The sequence below is a fragment of the Eupeodes corollae genome, chromosome 1, assembly GCF_945859685.1.
Source record: "Eupeodes corollae chromosome 1, idEupCoro1.1, whole genome shotgun sequence".
Lineage (NCBI taxonomy): Eukaryota > Metazoa > Arthropoda > Insecta > Diptera > Syrphidae > Eupeodes > Eupeodes corollae.
The window spans coordinates 281,540,713-281,558,799 of NC_079147.1; positions in this window are offsets into that span (position 1 = coordinate 281,540,713).

Sequence of the window (18,087 nt, forward strand, 5' to 3'; positions counted from 1 at the left end):
CAGTTTTTCCCTATTTTTAAAATTATACTCTTAACGAAAACTAAACCAGATCTTAGTGAATTGAAACAGTAAAACAAAAAGAAAAAGGACAAATTTGAATGAAAAAGTGGGAAAAAACGTATTTTTTTTAATTTTAAGGAATTTTTTTAAATAAAATCATCTTTGTAAATCCACCAAACACAAAACAAAGAAATCCATAAAAAAAGAATTTTCCATAAAAAACAAGAGGGTAAACAAATGACTGACTTCATCAATTCAAATATCCCTAGCTCAGTTTGATGCAAAATGACGCAGTTGATCTTTTGGATTTATGTTAAGAAATATAAAAGGATTCTGAATCAGTAAAGATCTAAGCAATACTCGGTGAATCTTTTTAGCTATACAATTGGAAGTCGAAAAAGTGTGCAAAAAGTATTGTTTCCAAAAACATTAAATTAAACAATTAAAACATATTTTTTTTTAATTATCGATCTAAATAATGGCAATTCATATTATGAAAACAAAAACGAAAAACATTTCGAAACACTTTTTCAAGTTTTTTTTTATTTAAAAAAATTATCATCATAAAAATCTTCAACTTGCTCTATAAGGCACACCAATAACCCAAATTGAATAATTTTTTTGATTACTGGAGCTTCAAATATTTGTAAATCCAGTGAACTAAAAAGTTTTGTATTATAGATGCACTCGAAAAATGAATATTGCAAGCAGTTTTGTATAAACGGGGCGTCGTGCACCGGATTTTTAATCATAGGAGTTTAAAAAAAAAGGTGAACATTTTGGTTAACCCTAAATATGTTAAGACCCAAAAACGCTACAGACTTAAATTACATTTTATATAATATATTGTAACGTGATTCAAAAAAAATATATTTTTTGAGAAATTATCATTTTTTTATAAACCAAAAAAGAGGCTAGGATGCAACCCACACTGATAATTTCCCATCCCGTCCTTCGATTTGTCTTGCTTAAAAGTTTGTCTATTATGTACTTTTATCATTTTTAAACTAATTTGCGTACTATTTTTTTAGATTTTATTTTGTATGAAAAAGCGGACTCTTGGATTTTTATATAAAAATTACTGAATATCGTAAACAATATTTTCTGTGATGCCAATATTTCAAATTTTTGAAAAGATATTTGAGTCGAAAATTAATTTTTACCAACTTTTGTTAATATTTTTTTAGGTTTTTAATTTTTTTGTACAAAAACTATCAATTCGATTTTTCTCAACATTTTTCAGAATGTTGAAAGCAATATTTCTTATAAGATAAAATAAGTTTGAAGCCTAATCGATATTCAATTTTTACCAACTTGGTTTTTTTTAGATTTTTATTTTTTATAAAAAACTGTCAAATCGATTTTTTCAAAATGTTATCAGACTTCAAAAACATTATTCTTCGTTGCACAAAATTATTTTCTAAATGAAAACATATTTTAGTCGTAAAATTTTGGAGGTGACAAATTTTTTTTTTCAGTTTTTATGATTTATAAAAAAACCGTTGCATGGATTTTTTTCAAAAAATATGCTTCTTTGATATCACGTTACAATATATTATATACAATTTAATTTAAGTCTCTAGCGTTTTTGAGTCGTAAGATATTTAGGGTTAACCAAAATGTTCACCTTTTTTTCAAACTGCTATGGTAAAAAAACCACCCACGCAATTTTCTTGAGAGCCCTTTCGGCATCTTGCTGCCTTATTATCTGTATAACAAAATTTATTTGAAATCAATATCTATTCTGGTTCTTGAGCCATGGACGACGAAAAAAACGTCGCGAATGTACGACGTAGAGACGTACGAACGGACGTACACACGCACGCACATACATCTTTCTAAAAATCTTTTATTTCGATCTTGAAACGTCGAGAAATTTCAAAATTTTCAATTTTACAAATCGGACCCATTACAATAACTTCCGGGAAGTTAAAAAACTGAAAAAAACTGTCACCTCGAAAACTTTACGACTAAAATTTGATTTTATCTCGAAAACAATTTTGTGCAATGCTGCATATGGAACGGGAACCTTTTTTAAAAGGAAGATTTTACCAGAAACATTTAACTTTTAACAAACAACGATCCTTAACATTATATCGTTTATTATAGGCTCTAAAACTGCAACCAAAGCAAAAAAATCAAACAGTCAATTGATTGACAAAGTTCTAGAACCAATTCAAAACTCGATCTAATAACTCTCGGTTTATTTTTAAGATAGGGTTTTAAAAATATTTAGAACTCAGTGTACATTTATTGTTTAGTTTTTAGAGCTTAGATCTTGGTTTCATTCAAAAAGTTCTAACAAATAAAACCTATTTTTTTATGGCACCTGCCCGTAAGGGTTTCTTGATGTACAATTCGGACATTCTATTGACATTGTAACAATATTAAATGTTTTTCAGTTTTTATTTAGCGGTTATTTTTCTGATAACCAATATCGTTTATAAAAGATTTTTCAATAAAGGCGGGTAGATGTTCAAATGGAATGGATGGATGGAATGGAAACAAGCTATGTGTGAGGTATTGACAAAATTGTTTTTTTTATTTGAAAGGAACATGTTTGCCATTAAGTGTGGAATATGACATCCTTCAAATGCTCGCCTCAACTTCTTACGGTGGCACGGATCCGAGTGGTCTGATTTTAAATTACTCTTCCACACAGATCCGGCTGAATTTCAGCAAGGGCCTATGTTATGTACCTACACTTTTAGGGCATTGGTCGATTGTGGTTCATTTGCATAGACCTGCGATTCCAAGAAAATCCACAGGAAAATGTTTAGAGGAGTCAAATTGCATGACCTTGATGGCCAATTCACATCACCCCTGCAAGAGATAACCTTAATCTCAGAACGTTTATACAAAATGTCAATCGTGGCATTTGCTGTGTGGCACATAGCATCGTCCTGCTGGAACCATATGTCGTCTAGATCCATATGGTTCTATTTGGGCTATAAGTAATAAGTTATCATCGTTATGTAGCGCTGGCTATTAACGACCAAAATTTGGGTCCTCTTCCAAACGATTCGAAGACCATTCGCAAGACCTAGAACATTTTTGATTTACATTATTTCTGAATGTCAGTGGATTTAAGGTTTCAGAAATTAAAACAGGATTGTTGGGTAAACATTGATACGAGTAATACGTTCTACATAGTTTTCATCATAAAGTGTAACTTTATGAAATTTATCTCTCTTAAAAAGACTTAACATCCTCACAGACTTCTTTAAGCAAATAAAATGTCTACCTATTGATATATTGCCCGTTTGAGGTTTGAAGTTATTTCATGACAAATTGATCTTGGTTTTTATTTTCTCTCCTGTAGTCTCATAGTTCAGAAGGTTAACATTAGAACCTACATACATTGTTTGTACACAGATATATTATTTGTATTTTTTTAAGTCTGAAAGTTGTTGCTAGTTTTACTTGTCCGCATGCATATGGGAGTGTAGCTGCAGGGTTGCTATATGCTTGTCTGTCAGGGAGCAAGTTAGAGAAATCAGTGCAGCTCGATGATGAAAGATACCGTACAATTCATAAATTATTGAAAAAGCAAGGCTTAGGACTGCACTGAGAAAATGTTCAACTTGTGAGCGAACGCAAGAAGCTACGGTTTACTTTCTTCCTAAGATTAAGTTTTACGAAAGATGGTAAGCACAGGACTTGATCCCTCCCCTCGGCCCGGGGGTTCACTTACTGATAAAAATTATACACACCCATCAGTAAATATACAAATCGAATGACCAAGTGCCATCGATATTTAATATAAGTTTTAAAAAGCCTGAAGTGGAATTCAAAATCATTTTTAGGAATGATGTACATTATAGATAAAGCTCGGCTGATTGCATCCCACAAGATTTCGGGCGACCACTTCTATATGGTTATGTTCCGTAAAAGTCACTTCATTAAAAACTTATTTGTCAAACCACTGATAACGTGGTACCAAGGGATATGTTAAAGCCCCCTGGTTAATTCCAGGAACATATTTTGGGATGGCCTCCTTGTGAGAGTATCTTGGTGGCTATGGTTTATTCTATATGTACATGGTGCAAGGACTAAGCCAATACCAAAGGTTAACAAAGAAGTAAATTTTTTATGTTTTGGTTGCTTAGAAAAAGGAACTCACTCAAAGCATTTCGCTAAACAAGAGAGAGTAACTCTTTGCGAACATCTTTTTGGTTAATTTCAAAAACTAAGTGAAGAGGTTTACAATGCGAGGGCAGCAAGTTCCAGTTTAGTTCTTGTTTCAAAAATAGAAACACAATCACATTTTTCTAATCCAGATAATTTTAAATGAAAGTTCCTTTTCTATAGTTTTGGTCTAATTTCAAATTCAAATTCAGGATACAAATTCTAAATAAGAATTTTCATCAAAACAGCACTTTAAAATCTCTCAAAACCTTAAACAACGATATAAAATATCGAATGGTTTTTGGAAAAGGGTTTCTAAAAGTTTCAAAATGTCATCTCACCGAAAGGTTTCGAAATAAATGTTTAATACCCAATCCAAGCTTTACTTAAACTCTTGCAATATTCAAATTATTCCTAAACTCATTTTACATTTTCATGTGCGTTCTGTGTGTGTGTGGGTTGGGAATGGTATTCATTTCAAACTTCATTCAAATCCTGACAAAATGAAAACTCACATGGTTTGCACGTACAACATAAGTTTTGCACTTTAACTGTCGATATTTGGCCCAAATTTGGTTGAATAGTAAAATAGCAAACAATTGGTAGTTGGTACACCCACATTCAGCTAAATGTCCTGAAAGAGAGTAGAAATATCTATTTTCAGGTCGCATTGCAAACATCCCCTTAGTTCACCTTTCATTCACCTTTAAAACACGAACTTACAATCAAACGTACATAATGCACATACAAAATCACATCACGGTATACGATAGATATTGTATTCGCGTATATCGTATGGCAGTGTAATCAATTTGGTAAATTTGCACCGTTAGAGAGGATATTTTTCACCGTTTTTCAAAGCCCTTTAGGATGTCGGAAACAAATTTTGCCAATTTGCAGGTATATACAAGTTCGAGTATATGAACCTCGTATGTGCAGAGATATGGTGGCTGGCAGGTAGACAAGCATGCAGGCAGGCACAAGGCACATGCCTCAATATCGATGGCAGGAGCAGTATGTTTGTATGGCCAATTGGAGATGCTATCGCTTTTACCAAACTACCCCACTGTATAGACCGTATACAAATTTCAACAAGGCAGTCGAATTGCAATTAGAGAGACTGCACTGAAAGGACATAAAACATGCAATGCAATTGGACGGATATAGTTTTGCCTGGCCGGGCGTGCTAAAATAGGATACGGAATGAAAGTCGGTAAGCGGCATCAGAGAGGTTTGAAATTTCGGCTTTCGATTTAATTGAATGTTAGGATTTTGATTTGGTTTGCTGGAGTTTAAATTTTTTTTGTGAATAAAAATGAAGGTTTTATAAACCGTTTCCAGCACTGATTTATGAAGCTTTTATTGAGTTCTTATTTTTTGTATGGTAAATTTAAATGTAAATTAAATGGAATTTTAAGTTCAACTTTTTTTGCGAATTTTGTATTTGAACTTTGTCTAGAACTGAAATCCAATTTCGTATTTGTCCTTCAAATTACAGAACTTATCTTATTCCAATCAATTGTGGTTTCTAATAGACTAGGTTAGACATACCTATACTGATATATAGCAATATGGCTTATTGTTCACCGTCTGTGACAAACCTTACCACAAAAAATGAGTAACGTTGTCTCGAGAATATCAATCATTGTAGTCTTAAGACATGCACAACATGTTTGGGTTCCCTCATAAAAAAAATACATGCATGACAGACATAAAGCTCAAGGATACAGCTTTCTGTCAATAAATAAATCACTACCATATATACCACTGTTGTATCATAGGTATATTGAATAGATTGACTCCTCCACTCCCAGCCATAAGTTTAGTAAATCAGCAAGTCAAATGAAAAATTGCAATAGGTTAGATCTAGGTAAGCCTTTGCCAAAAGCTATGCCAACTAACCAACCAGCCATCATTATACGTATATTGCCACCACCACCGCAACTACCGCACGTTGATAGATGCGGGCAAAAGTGAATATACATAAAACATAACCTATAACAAAACCTAATACCAAGTGTATAGACAAAATCTACATATGTATGTATATATGAGTGTGAGCCACTATGTCTATTGTTCATATACATATGAATATATATGTACTTATTCCAAGTGGGGTCAACAGGTTAAGATGCCTACGCGACACATAATTGAATTCCATTGAGGAAGGTTAAAGTATTCAGAAAACAGGCTCTACAAAACGTCTTGACATTGTGTATATCGTAGGAGTGAGAAATTGTGAACATGAAAAACAAAAAATACAGAAAGAGGGTTAAATAAAATATTGATACTGTCTGCAACTTAAAGTGTGAATATTCATAAACAAAAATATATGAATATTTAATGAGAAAGCCTTAAATTCCAAAAGAAAGCTTATTAAATTATTCAATACTTCTGGGATAAGTTTTGATTCTTCCTTTTGGCATCGTGTCACTAAGAACTCACAAAGTATTATGTTTTCAAGAAAATATTTTTATTACTTGAGATTATTTGAGTATATGAGTTTGATAAGGTCACTCTTTTGAAAGAGAAAGGGTGATGGCTTTGCGAAATTTTAGTGTTTGTAGAAGATTTTTTTTGTTATTAATATAAAATAAGGAAATCTGTGTGAATTTAATTTAAACATTGAAGTCTTTAACTTCACAAAGTTGAACAGATTTCTTACTAAATTTTAGACAAAAAATCTATAATAAATATTAAATTGAAATTGAATGAAAAAGTAAATATTTCCAAGAAATTTTTTTATTTTTATCAGGAAAAAACATTTATTTTAAAAATAATGAAGTCTGTCTCCTTTAAGTGAGGAAAGTCGATTTAAAGTTATATTAAATGATATTTCGTGGATAATTTTGTCAAGAGGAAGTAATTTTTGTACATAATTGAAATCAAGTTAACAACAAATCAAGTCAGGATAATATTTTATTAAAACTTGAATTTAATTATTAAATTAAGGGGAAAAGGTAAGTGGAATACTGAAAGATAGAAATAAGTGATACAATTTTTAAGGATGTAGAATATTAAAATAGACCTGCGACATTGCCGTCTACCAGATAAGTATTTAAATGAAATGCAATGGATATAATTAAATTAGTTAAAACTTTACTATTAAATATTTATTTTGATCAAAGGCAACGGCCTAGGCACTGATAAAGCTTCGGTTCACCCCAGATTGAGAAGTTTCGAGTGTTCGGCGGCAGTGTTTACGACGTTGTACCGGCTTATATCGAACAGCCGAATCTTCTTACGTGCATTTCTATACAACGGGAATTGTCAATTTCGTGATAAAACTCGTTCGAGGTCAAATTGCAAGAGCTATGTCTTCAACCAAGAATTTAATTTTCGAAGCGTTCTATCCGAACGACGAGTATTTTGAGAGTGCACGCTTGAGCGGCTTCATTCCACCAGAGGCATTCTTCTTTTTAGATAGATGCGGTCTTATACAGGATAGATTGGCAGTACCGCTAATCTACCACTTCAGACGACAAACCGTGGACAAGCGACTCCTGTACAATCGGGACGTCATGGCACAAGGCGGAGCAGAGCTCCTTCGGTTCATTAGGGCTCTGTCCGAACGGGACCGAACTGAAGCAGGAGAACCAGTTTTGGTGGCTTCAATCGGCACTCGAAAGTGGGTAGTAGGGATAGGGTTTTAAGCCTTGGGCAGCTTACATAATTTAGGGTTTTTTTTTAGTAGAATAGGCATGGTGGCACAATAAGAAATAAAAAAAAAACATGGAATACAAAAAAAGACAACAAAATATAAAAACAAAAATGTTAGATTGTTAGTTATGCTGCTGTGGTTGTTCTAGATTTAAGTAGTTTATAGGTAGAATAGGTAATTTAAGTTAGCTTTAAGTTTAAATTAAGGACCTTATTTTAAGTAGTTTTAAGTAAAAATAAAAAAGGATCTTGATATTATTTTTTTTTTTCAAATTTTCTTATTAATACAAATATAAATACAATTTAAATTGAAGTAAAATAGACCTTAGGGCCGAAAGGCATTAGTATTAAGTGTTATAGTTTAACTTGGAGTGTCCGTATGGGACCAGTAAGTAAGTTGTAAGTTAAGTTATGGTTAATTAGGCTACTTTTATGACTGTTTGTCTAGTTGTAAGATAGGTTTAAGATTTAATTAATAAAAATGAATTAAAAAAAAAAAGTGAGCGTGGTTAGTAGAAAGATGGGGTACCGTCTCGAAACCTACCGTGTGCAGAACAACTTGTATTGATCGGAAACTTAAAACAAACATGGAGAAAATCAAATGCCTATTTCGGCATGCTTTTGTATTTTTAACTACCCATAGGAAGTTATTGTAATGGGTCCGATTTGTTGAATTGAAAATTTTGACGTTTGTCGACGAAGAAAGATGTCTGTAAATGCGTGTTTACGTACGTTCGCAACGTTTCTTATCGTCGTCCATAGCTCAAGAAACAGCAGAAATATCGACTTTAAACACTGTTTTTTTACAGATATATACAGATATATATATAATACAGATAATATGCAGAAACAGCTCTCAAGAAAATTGCATGGGTGGTTGAAATATTTTGGTTAACCGTTAATATCTCACGAACCAATGACGCTAGAGAATTGAATCAAATTTTATATTATATATATTATATAACGAGATATCAAAGCATTTAATTTTTGAAAAGAAATTTTATTAACGATATTTTTATAAATCAAAAAACTGAAAAAAAAAATTTTCACCTCGAAAATTTTACGAATAAAAAATGATTACATCTCCAAAACAATTTTGTGCAACGAGTAATATTTTGAGAAAAACAAAATTGACAATTTTTCTTCTAAACATAACGCATACAAAAAACATTACACAAAGTTGGTAAAAATTGAATTTCGACAAAAATATCTTTTCAAAAATTTGAGATATTGGCTTGAAACCACTTTTATCTTTAAAAAAATATTGTTGTTAATATTTAGAAAAATTTTGAGAAAAATCGAATTGGAAAACCTAACAAAAAAAATTGGTACAAATTGATGTTCGGTTCTTGATAACTCTCAAGTTAATTTCATTCATCCAATTTGTAAAAAATTAATAAATGCTTATTTAATTGGTAAAAATTTGTTTTCGACAAAAAATCTATTTAGCAAATCTGAACTATTTCTTTATATAAACAATACTGTTGTCCGTACGTCCGTACGTCCGTACGTTCGCTACGTTTTTTTCGTCGTCCATAGCGCAAGAACCACGACAGATATCGGATTCAAATAAATCTTGTTATACAGATAATAAGGCAGAAAGATGCAGAAAGGACGATTTGACGTTTTTGGTTGCAAAAACATATCTCCTAAACGAATAAAGATATTGATTTAATTTTTTTTCTATCTTGAAGGAAATTTCCAAGGCTACACAAATTGTAACTTTCAAAAAAAAATTGTACAGGGCGTTTCAGAAAGGTGATAAACATAACAAAATCAATTTTTTAAGTAATCTAAGTGAACTGAAACAGTAGAGCAAAAAGAAAAAGGACCAATTTTTAAGGATTTTTTAAATAAAATCATGTTTTTAAATCCAATACACAAAAAAAACACAAAAAAATCCATAAAAAAGAATTTCCCATAAAAAAAGAGGGAACTTCATCAATTGAAACCTCCCTAGCTCAGTTCGATGCAAAATGACGCAGTTGATCTTTTGGATTTAGGTTAAGAAATATGTATAGATTCTGAATCATCATGATCTTGGCACCACTCATTAAATCTTTTTTTTTCTATGGAATTGGAGGTCGAAAAAGTGTGCAAAAAGTATTGTTTCCAAAAACATTAAATTAAACAATTAAAACATATATATATAAATAATGGCAATACATATTATGAAAACAAAAAAAAACATTGCGAAAATCTTTTTTTAGCTTTTACATTCAAAGTTAAGAAAAATACAAAAAAATTATCAAATCCAGTGAACTAAAAAGTGTTGTATTATAGATGCACTTGAAAAATGAATATTGAAATCAGTTTTGCATAAACGCACGCATCATAACAGTTTAAAAAAAGGTGAACATTTTGGTTAACCCTAAATAACTTACGACCCAAAAACGATAGAGACTTGAACTACATTTTATATGATTTATTGTAACGTGATACCAAAAAAATATATTTTTTGAAAAAAATCCAATTATCGTTTTTTTATAAATCAAAAATGAGGCTAGGATGCGACCCACACTGATAACTTCCCATCCCGTCTGTCGATTTATCTTGCTTAAAAGTTTGTCTATATCTAATCGTATAAATTTTTACCAAATTTGCGTGCTATTTTTTGTAGATTTTATTTTCTATGAAAAAGCGGACTTTTGGATTTTTATATAAAAATTACTGAATATCGAAAACAATATTTTCTGTGAAATAAAATAAGTTTGAAGCCAATATTTTTAACTTTTGAAAAGATATTTCAGTCGAAAATCAATTTTTACATATTTGTATACATTTTTTTTTATGTTTTTATTTCTTGTAAAAAAAACTGTCAATTCGATTTTTTTCCACATTTTTCAGAATGTTGAAAACAATATTTCTTATAAGATAAAATAATTTTGAAGCCTAAATTTCAAGTTTTCAAAAAGATATTTGAATCGATATTCAATTTTGACCAACTTGTAGTAATGTTTTTTTTAGGATTTCATTTTTTATTAACTGGGAATTAGATTTTTTTCAAAATTGCACCAGATGTTATAAACATTATTCTTCGCTGCACAAAATTGTTTTGTAGATGAAATCATATTTTAGTCGTAAAATTTTCGAGATGACAATTTTTTTTTCAGTTTTTTTTAACTTCCCGGAAGTTATTGTAATGGGTCCGATTTGTTTAATTGAAAATTTTGACATTTCTCGACGTTTCAAGTACCAAGAGTCGAAATAAAAGATTTTTAGAAAGATGTGCGTGTGTACGTACGTTCGTACGTCCGTACGTTTGCGACGTTTTTTCGTCGTCCATAGCTCAAGAACTAGAAGAGATATCGATTCCAAATAAATTTTGTTATACAGATAATAAGGCAGAAAGATGCAGAAAAAGCTCTCAAGAAAATTGTGCAGGTGCTTTTTTTCCCATAGCAGTTTAAGGAAAAGGTGAACATTTTAGTAAACCCTAAATATCTCATGAACCAATGACGTTAGAGACTTGAGTTAAATTGTATATTATATATTGTAACGTGTTTGTATTACGTTATAAGTATATTTTTCGTAAAAAATCCAATTAAGGGTTTTTTTTATAAAAAAAAAAAATGGAAACAAAAATTTGTCACCTCGGAAATTTTACGACCAAAATATGATTTCATCTCCGAAACAATTTTCTTCAATGAATAATGTTTTTGACATCTGATAAAATTTTGAAAACAAATCCAATTGACAGTTTTTTTTTTAATAAAAACCTAAAAAAAATTAATAAAAGTTGGTAAAAATTGATTTTCGACTCAAATATCTTTTGAAAAATTTGATATTTTGGCTTTCAACTAATTTTATCTTATACAAAATATTGTTATTAACATTCAGTAAAATTTTGAGAAACATTTAATTAACATTATTTTTTGCAAAAAATAAAAACCTTACAAAAAAAAAAACTAAAACTTTGTAAAAATGTAGTACTATCGACTCAAATAGCTTTACACAAATTAAAAATATTAAATATATTAAAAATTTAAGTTACAATAAACAGCGTTCTTAATTTCAGTTATTCATAGCATGAGTTATTAATAATCTGATATTTTATAAAAATAAAACATTCAACTGTAATTATTTAAATACCTCACAAAAAAATACAATATTTGTATCCTAATAATGTGAATTTTGTAGTTTTTAAAATTACAAAAATAATTTTGAACCAAAATACAATTTTAATAGTTTATTCATGCCAAGCATAGTCTGTTCCATGAACATTAACCAACTACTTTTCCAACGAAAAATTCTTAAAGTTGTGTTTATTGACTAATTTCTGTTAGGTACTCTATTTCCAATGTGCACTTAAACTTTTTTATAGGAATTTTAAATCGCCACTAAAACAAAAAATATAAAAACATAACTGTTATTACCGCGCGAAAAGACTACTGTGGGATAACCAACCCAAGCCACTACCATAACGTTTGTGAGTTGTGTGCAATGCATTTAAGTGCTCTACAAACTTCAAAAATCCTTTCCTAATCCAACTCCTTTTCCGAGCAAGTATTTTGCAAAAAATAAATATTAACGATTCCTAGAACAAACATTAAAAAAAAGGATAAACTTAGAGGATGAGTATTTCTCTTGAATTTTCTGCGAATAAGCCAGCATCAAATTTCGAAACTATAAGGATAATGTTTTGTCTATTAGTTTACAAAATTCAATCCTTTTGATATTTTTCTTTTTTGGGTTCGTTTCCCTTTAAAGTCACATGTCCCGAATAAAAAAACATCACCCATTTAAACAAAATGACCGAAACACAGAAAAAAGTTGTATTGATTTTATGTTGGGCAAGTCCTTTTTAGGTATTTATTACATTTTCTAACTTTTTTCTGTCGTTTGTGTGTTATGTATTTTTTTGTTGTCCTTTAAGAAACCACCCAAGTCCTTGTGCTTTGATCATAATCAGTTTTGGCATGAAAGTCTAATGTTCAATGACATGAAAAGGGTTGATATATTACTTTGTGTATATGTTTTTTCTTTTCTTTTAGCTTTTTTTTAACGAAATCAAAAAGAATTTTTGTTGAAAGTGAAACAACAGAGGAAATAATTGTGTAGGACGAGTGAACATTGTTGGAAGGTCCTGTGTTTTTTGTTATTCTTGATATAGAAAAACGACCTTTTCTCTAAACTGGTGGAACTCTTTTATTTCTTTATGTAGAATTGTTAGAAAAGGCTCAGTGAGACAGCTAGTTTTCATTCGATTAAATTTTTTAGAGAGAGGAATGTGAATACCGATCCCAGGCCAGGACATTGTTACAAGAACCAGTGGAAAGGGTACAAAAAACGTTCACATTTTATTCTTAACGAAGTTAAGGCTGATAAAAAGTTCGATGACATACAAGAATTTCAAGAATGGAATTTTGAAATTTATTTTGCTGATGATTAGGCTGGTCTATTGAGATATTTTATGTTATGTGTACCTTTATCTGTAAAAGTATGCTGTAATTTATTCATAACTCAGATGATGATGATAAAAGTTAACCTCAATTCCTCTAATTAGAAAAATGTTTTACTTCAATATCCTTGGAATGCATTCCTACTTACTTTATTATAGCAAGAGAAAGGCGACGAAAACTCTTTATTCTAACACACTCTAACTCTTCTGCTGCTTATTTACTTACACGGTGCGGTATGGCGGCGCAGCTCGGCGGCAGGCTTGAGCGTCTATTAAATATTTTACACACATTTATTTCTGAAGAACCCACTGCAGCGAGTTATTAAGGAACTTAAGAATTTAAATATGAAAGGCCTTCAAACATTGTGTATGCTAATTTTGTTGAAGAAGCAAATACGTGCATCATCATCACTTAGCCCAGATTTTACTGCATCTTAACGTCCTTGATTTTTTTTCTCTTGTTTTGATATAAGTTCAAGTTGTATAATGAAGGGTTGGTTTTTAATGGCAAGGGACTTGTTATAAGGACTCTTGAAGTGAGTATGTGTGTATGAATAATTTCTCTTATTATTATAAAAATATGTGGTCGGTGGACAAAAACAAAAAGGATTAAAAAAGTATTCAAGTGCGGTTTTCCTGTGAGATGGTAAACAAAGTGCCCACACAACAAGCCATTAAATTAAAGTTATTTTTAAAATTACTATGCATTTATTTTTGAATTTTTAAATATGAGGACGTTTAAATTTTTAATTCAAAAGAAAGAATTATTAATTTAATTGAAAAAGGAGACCAAAGGGTGTCTCAAGGTGAGATTTAAACTGTACAGATTACATACATGATGGTTGAAGAATTTGCCATCCCAGGAAAAATAAATATACGGCCTTACAAAAAATATCTTATGACGCCATAATTTGTACATATTCCAAAATTTTATTGACCTCCTGAGATATTAGAAAATAGTTAGGAAATTCAAAAAATAGGCCGTTGCCGTATACAAAATTGTCATTTAAGGAATTTCAAAATTATACAGTAAAAAAATGCACTAATCTAATTATAATAATAAATCAAATCAAAGATAGGGGAGCAGTCAATTGACAGAAAAACCGATGTATGAACAGAATGTCAGAAATTTCTCCACGTTTCTGTAATATGTTGAGGTTTACCAGATGGAAGCGATCACGAGAAAAGGGTTAGATCCCGAGGGAGGTTTTGAAGTGCAAAACGAAGAAATTTCTATATCTCGATATGAAGACTTAACAACCGACGCATATTCAAGAAGAGGTTGGACAAACACCATGTCAAGCGATGGAATCACGTAAGGGTTAGAAAATTCTTGGACTATATTCTAACAAAATCTATTGCAGAGTATGCCCTTTGAATATTTCGTCGTGAAGTAGAAACATCAGTTCATGGTCAAATAAAAGCCCGTGATCCCTTATGTTTTATACTTTTTGTTTGGGATAATTATGAAGACAGTTTAAATGCTTTTACGCGAAAAGATCATTATCTGGCATTTACTAATATTGACTTCCAAGCAAATTTTCGTACACCAGTTTGAGAAATTTTCAAAAACTGTTTGCAATGATTTTGAAATATCGAAAAAAGGGATATTTGACAATGTTTAATTACTAATGTTTAATTAATGTAAATGACATTAATTGTAAGGAAAAAGAGTAGAGAGCCTAAATCACTACCTTGGGGAACACTTGAATTTGGAACGACCGGTTGTAATTCGAACAATATATTCACGATTTTTAAGGTAGGAAGTAAATCATTTTTAGACAAGAGGGTAAAAACAAAAGAAGGAGAGTTTGAAGACTATAAGATTATGAGAAATTTTGTTCAACGCTAGAACTCAAACAGGATCTTCATTCCCGTTTTGTAAGACTCTTAGAGTGAATAAAACGAACTCTGCAAGGTTTGTGGTGGTAGATCTGGTTTTTAAGAAGCTGTAGTTTGCTGAAATGGTTAGAGATTAGCAACGAAAGCTGAGGGATTCATAAAGAATGCTTTTTTAAAAATTTGGGATATGAGAAGGTTTAGCAACTGGTCAATAGTTTATCACTTACCTCTTCCTTTCTTGTGAATTGAAATTAAAAAATCTGTTAATATTTACTAAATTTAAGATGAAGGTAAATGACGGGAAGACATTCAGCTCTCGAAAAAAAAAATAAATTATTTAACAAACAATTTGGTAACTACAAAAAAAGGTCCGATCTGGTGTACAGAATCTTGTAAAAACGAATTTTTCAATTTTTTAACAATTTTGTTTAGCATTTCTTATAGATGTTAGTATTTTTGACGTATGATTTAATAAAAAAGTTAAATTAAAGCTTTAAAACGAAAAGTAGAATAACATTAATTTGACATAAAGTTTATTAAGATACTTTATTTTGGTATTAAGAAAAAGAGTTTTTTATTAAGATAAACCAATGAATGCTTATTTCATTGTACATCATTAATTCCATTAACAGAAAGAACAATATCATCCGACTGGCGGTCACAGCTACAAAATTAGCATATCATTATCATTCAATTTTTCTTGGCCGATAAGCGCAAATGTATGTCCATTAATAACTCTACAAGTTCTATCTTTAGCGTCGAAGATTTGTATAGATTTTTTATTTAATTCAGATTCAACAAAAACTTCTTAAGATGTTACAAACATAATATCTGGAATTTCAATTGTAACGACATCTTCTAGAAACAATAAGGTCAGGAAACTTTTCTTTCAAATTTCAAATGTGTGACTGAAAAATTTTACCTTTTAAGTTTTGAATTTTATCACTTTTCATGGGTTATTGACCGTTTGTGGTCTATTTTTTAGTTATATCGTAGTTTTAAGTTCTCTTATATCAAAAGTTGTTTATATCTTTATATTTAAACACAGCGCGAGCATTAGGAAAATAGGGAAGGCTTTAAGAGGAGATACTGATGCACATTAGTCTTAAAGTTCTGAACATCAAAATGGGAGGGAAACACAGGGTTCGCCAAAGCATTCTCGATGTGCGATTTAAGAATATCTCTCTCTAAACTTGACAGTGCGCCCGAAATTGAGCTCAAGGGTAAACTGATGAGCATTCCTAGAAGTGCGAGTATTACAGCTGAATACTTTAAGGGGTGGAATACAACTGGCTAATTCGACAGAACATTGTTTGTAAAAATATCGATAAAACAACAAAAGGCGTGAAACATTGCGGTGGTGTTCTAGCGATGTAAATTTTTCGATTATATAGTTCTATTGCCTGTCATTTTAAAGCCCTTTTTTGTATTTTATCCAAGAGATCTAAACTTGTTTTACGGGCACCTGCGCAGATATGCCAATTATATTTAAGCTTTGGACGGATGAAGGCTTTGTAAATTACAGCCAGATCAGAAGTGGTGAACAAATTCTTGCACCGTCGGAAATCATCACGATCATTCCATAAAAGGTGATCTGTGATACAAATACCGAGTACTGACAGTTGATTAGTTTTCTGGATGCAGGTACCACTCATAGATATTGGCATCGGGGGTGTGTTACGCTTTAAAGGCTTTAAAGGAGACAGCATCGAGTTTTCAAAGCATTAAATTCTACATGGTTTCTGACTCCCCATTGGACAATGCTGTCAAGATCAGAATTAGCTCATTAAATTCTGATCTTGATCACATCCGGAGGACAAGGATGTGAATCTAGAAACGAATATAAAAAGCTGAGGGTACTGTCGTCGTCGAAACATTTTAATGGATTAGAAGTGACAGACAAAAGATCGTTTAAAAATATAAGGAGTCCTGGGGGACACCATCATTTATTTTATGAATTTCAGACTTGAAACTATCTAATACAACTTGTATTGAACGGTTGGAAAGGAAATTTCTAATCCAACGAAGAAGTGATTCATCAATACCAAAAGCACCCATTTTCGATAAGAGAGCTTGGTGCCAAACTCTATCAAATGCTTTTGAAATATCAAGTACAATAATCTTACTTTCTCCAAAACGAGATCACCAGTGGACCTATTGCTACGAAAACCATACTGTCGGTCATTTAGAAGCTTTCGTTCTTCAAGATATTTCTTAAGCTGAACATTAATTAGCGTTTCCATGACCTTGAAAAGAAGTTACGTAAATGCAATTGGAAAATAGTTTGAGGGAGAGGAGGATTCGCCTTTTTATTGACAGGCTAGACAAATGCTATTTTCCATCCACTCGGGAAGAGACCTGTAGAATAGGACAGATGGAAAAGCTTACGCAGTGGTTTTGCCAGCGTTGAAGAACACCTCTTCAGAACAATAGGAGGAATTCCATCCGGGCCATTGTGTATGTCAAGGTCTTTCAGCACTCTTTCGACTTCACTAGTGCGAAAGAAGATTTGTTCCATAAAATCATTTACGCTTTCAAGAACAGGAGGACTCATGACACTATCCGGTAGCGTCGAATTAACAGCAAAATGTTATGCAAGCAAATTTGCTTCATTAATCAAGCTTACATAGGGAGTGTCAATGTGGACGAGCATTGGAACCGAGAATGACGTGTTGTTTCGTTGGCTTTCTTATATTGCCAAACGGTTCTCATAGGAGGTTTTTCTTTAACTGGGTTTTTTCGACATGAGAATTTAGGAGATACGATACAATGGTCTGATGTTCTTAGAGGGATAATACAGATTGTGTATTTATTAGGGCAGAGGTAACAAGTCTAGGGTGTTGGTGGGTTGACCTGCAACGTCAGGGATTCAAGTTGGCTCATCGACAATGTGAGTTAATTGATTAAACTTAGAAAAGATCTCAGCATACCCTCCCTTCGGTGTTAACTGTCCAAAATAATGAAGCAGTCACCAAAAAAGTTTTGAATTGCGATGACTGAAAAGTTCTTATTTTATCAATTTTCAGGCGTTATTGAACAGTGAGTGATCTTATTTT